This window comes from Hipposideros armiger, unplaced genomic scaffold (genome assembly GCF_001890085.2).
Source record: "Hipposideros armiger isolate ML-2016 unplaced genomic scaffold, ASM189008v1 scaffold_109, whole genome shotgun sequence".
Lineage (NCBI taxonomy): Eukaryota > Metazoa > Chordata > Mammalia > Chiroptera > Hipposideridae > Hipposideros > Hipposideros armiger.
Genome location: NW_017731459.1, coordinates 1,109,595 through 1,113,064, shown reverse-complemented (window position 1 = coordinate 1,113,064; position 3,470 = coordinate 1,109,595). Strand labels below are relative to the sequence as shown.

General features: G+C 43.6%; 1 pseudogene; it reads left to right on the top strand.

The window, feature by feature from the left end:
* Positions 1–630: 630 nt before the first annotated feature.
* On the top strand, positions 631–1,181 carry LOC109385197 (60S ribosomal protein L29 pseudogene; annotated as a pseudogene).
* Positions 1,182–3,470: the final 2,289 nt, after the last annotated feature.

Here is a 3,470-nt window from a genome sequence, read left to right as displayed (position 1 = left end):
CAACATAAAAAAGACCCATTCTATGCTTCTAAGTGACCAGTGGCAGTGACATATTCCATATCTTAAAGAAGCTGAGATTATAACCTCAAAGCTAATATATCACAATTATAAATACTATTGAAGCTAAGATACTAGAATTTCATAAGGAGGTTGGGCTGCGATACAGGTGACCACCACTGGGTAGGATTTTTTCCCCCAGCACTTTCTTTTTTCTTCTTTTCTTTTCTTTCCTTTTCTTTTTTTTTAAAGATATTATTGGGGGTTGGGGGAGGGGAACAGACAAGTTGCTGTCCTTTTGTTCTTCAGTCTAGTTGTGGAGGATGTCGNTAGCTGTGGAGGGCAGTGTCACTGGCCCTCATATGTGGGATCCGAACCGGGGCCCTCTGGCGTCCCAAGCCAGCTCTTAACCAACGCGCCACTCGATGGGCCCATTACATCCCATCTTGACCGTCCCAAGCACCTCCTCTCCTACAAGGCTACATCCTGTCCGTTCTTACTCCCAGATCACCAGCCTTACTGGAAACGAGGAAATCTTTCTCAATATTGCTCTCTATAATTACACAATTTCTCCACTGCAAATCTGCCTGTGGCTGTATGTCCCCTGAGAGTTAAAATCTAAATCCCGGGGTTTGGGAGCTGTGGGCTTGGGTGCAGACATGGCCAAGTCCAAGAACCACACCACGCACAACCAGTCCCGAAAATGGCACAGAAACAGCATCAAGAAACCCCGATCACAAAGATACGAATCTCTTAAGGGGGTGGACCCCAAGTTCCTGCGGAACACGTGCTTTGCCAAGAAGCACAACAAGAAGGGGCTGAAGAAGAGGCAAGCCAGCAATGCCAAGGCCGTGAGTGCGCGGGCTGAGGCCATCAAGGCCCTCGTAAAGCCCAAGGAAGTCAAGCCCAAGATCCCAAAGGGCGGCAGCCGCAAGCTCAGTCGACTTGCCTACATCGCCCACCCCAAGCTTGGGAAACGTGCCCGCGCCCGCATTGCCAAGGGTCTCAGGCTCTGCCGGCCAAAGGCCAAGGCTCAAACCAAGGCCCCAGCCACACCTGCAGCTGCAGCTCTGCCTCCAGCTCAGGCTCCGGCTCCCAAAGGTACCCAGGCTCCCACGAAGGCTCCAGAGTCGAGGCCTCTGTCTGCCAATGTGAGGATGGAAGGACTGGTGTGACCCTTGGGCTGCTGTCTGCATTGGGGCTGGTGTCCTCCTGAGCTATTTGTGCAAATAAAGCTGAGGCAGGATCTGTAAAAAAAAAAAAAAAAAATCTAAATCCCTTAAAATGATCCTCCAGGCCCTTTGACCTCTGTTTTTGTCTGTCCGCCAGCCCTCATCTTCTGCCTTCTGTCCTCCTGTGGAGACTCAGGGCTTCAGCTAGGGCATATTCCCTACTGCCTCTTTCCATACATGACTCCATCTGCCTCGCGCAGCCCTGACTCAAGCATCACCTCCACACAGTCGGTAACTGCCACACCACGATGAAAGCCCTAAGTATTCTGCCCTCCTTGCCAGCAGAACAATAGGAAAGGCAGGTGTTTGAAGTGACTGCCTCGTGGCCATTCTGAGCGCTCCCCAGTGCTGATGATTGGCCCAGTCCCTGGCATATTCCATGCCACCAGTGATTCTTATCTACCCTGAAGTCAGCCCAAACAACTCAGTCTGGTGCGAAAGGCTCATTCCAGTTTATCTGAGTCCACACTAGAGAAAGGCTTCAAAAAGCAAGAAGTCAAAACTATTGCCTCAGAGAAAATACAGGGTTTCCTGTGGCTGCCTTTGATGCATGTAATCTATCTTCTCACTTTAGTTCAGATAACTGTGTCAGCTAACTGTGTAGACATGAAGTAAGGAATATATCGAAATATGTTGCCGCTTTTCCTGGACACAAGTTTTTGCTTTTACACGAATCCATTTATTTCCAATTCCTGCTAAAATTGCCATCTGGGCCCTCCTGATGCCCAAGAATATGGCACTCAGTGCTGTAAAAGCAAGATGCAAATAATTGTTTTTCTAGTACAGCAATAAAAACAAACTCATATGCAAAACTACTAATCCACTTTCCAAGTCCTTACAGTATAGTTGTGGATACAGGGCAAAATTTCAAGTATCACAGGATATTATGTTACTTTTAAAACTTAATCAGAATTTCCCCAAATACTATAATTAGATAGCATAGCTAGAACACGGAACTGGGCCCCAGTTAGCAAAAGCTAAACTATAGTACTTACTATATAGTACTTACTGAACTATTAACTTACCAAACTTTCCTTCCAAAAAAAAAGAGAAGTGTGGTCTAGTTCTAAGATTCCAGAATAAGACGTGCAGGCACACAAAGTTAAAAACTTACAGATGCACGTACATCTTTTGCAAAACGTATATGTACGGTTCATGCCATGTACGGGGCACACTGAAACTGAGAATGCTATAAAGAAATTCCTAAACTAGGGGCTCAAATTCTCTTACATAAAATTTAAAATGAATTTATCAAGGATTCAGTTGGCCTTAGAGAAATTATTTTTGTTCATCTAATGTTAAATAAAGGATAGGAGTCACCTTGGATATGGATGCTGACCACAAAGTTATACAGAGAGAAAGTGGGCTGTTTCTAATATTTAGCTGAAGGTTGCTGCTCTAAGGTAGGGGTTTGCAAACTATATGGACCTCACAAGCAAATCTGGCCCACTGCCAGCGCGTGTAAGTAAAGTTTTATTAGAATATAGTCACACCTATCGTTTACAGATTGTCTATGCTACTTTTGAATACTTATGACAAAGACTACATAGTCAACAAAGCCAAAAATATTTATTACCTGGGGCGGCCGATTAGCTCAGTTGGTTAGAGCACAGTGCTCAGAACGCCAAGGTTGCTGGTTCGATCCTCACATGGGCCACTGAGTTGCGTCCTCCGCAACGAAAAACATAGAAAAAATGTCATGACTTTTCCAACAACCCAATAGATTGAAACAACTACTTGACTTGGAGCTGATGGGTCCTGGAAAAACAATATATATATATATATGTGTGTGTGTGTGTGTGTGTGTGTGTGTGTGTTTAAATATATATACATATATATATATGCTTACATATTTATTTATTTATTTATTTATTTATTTATTTATTTATTTATTACCTGGTCCTTTACAGAAAATGTTTGCAGACCCCTGCTATAGTGTCAGCACATTTCTGTGTTCTGTCTTTGGATGAAATGGAGAAGAGCAAGCCACCAAAATCTACTTATTTATACATTTAATAAGGATGAGATCTTTTCTGGAAAAAAATTAAAGTTCCTCATTCTCAGGTTCAAGACAGTCTTTCTGTTTTAATGTAACCCTTTCAGTGTCTGACTCACTCAGTAGATTTACGTCCCTCTATGAACAGACTCAAAATCTCTACCAAGTAGAGAAGTTCAATAGGAGAGGCAAGGCGAACATTTCAGAACTATCTTTCAGGAGCATCACAAAATGTCACCTCTTTT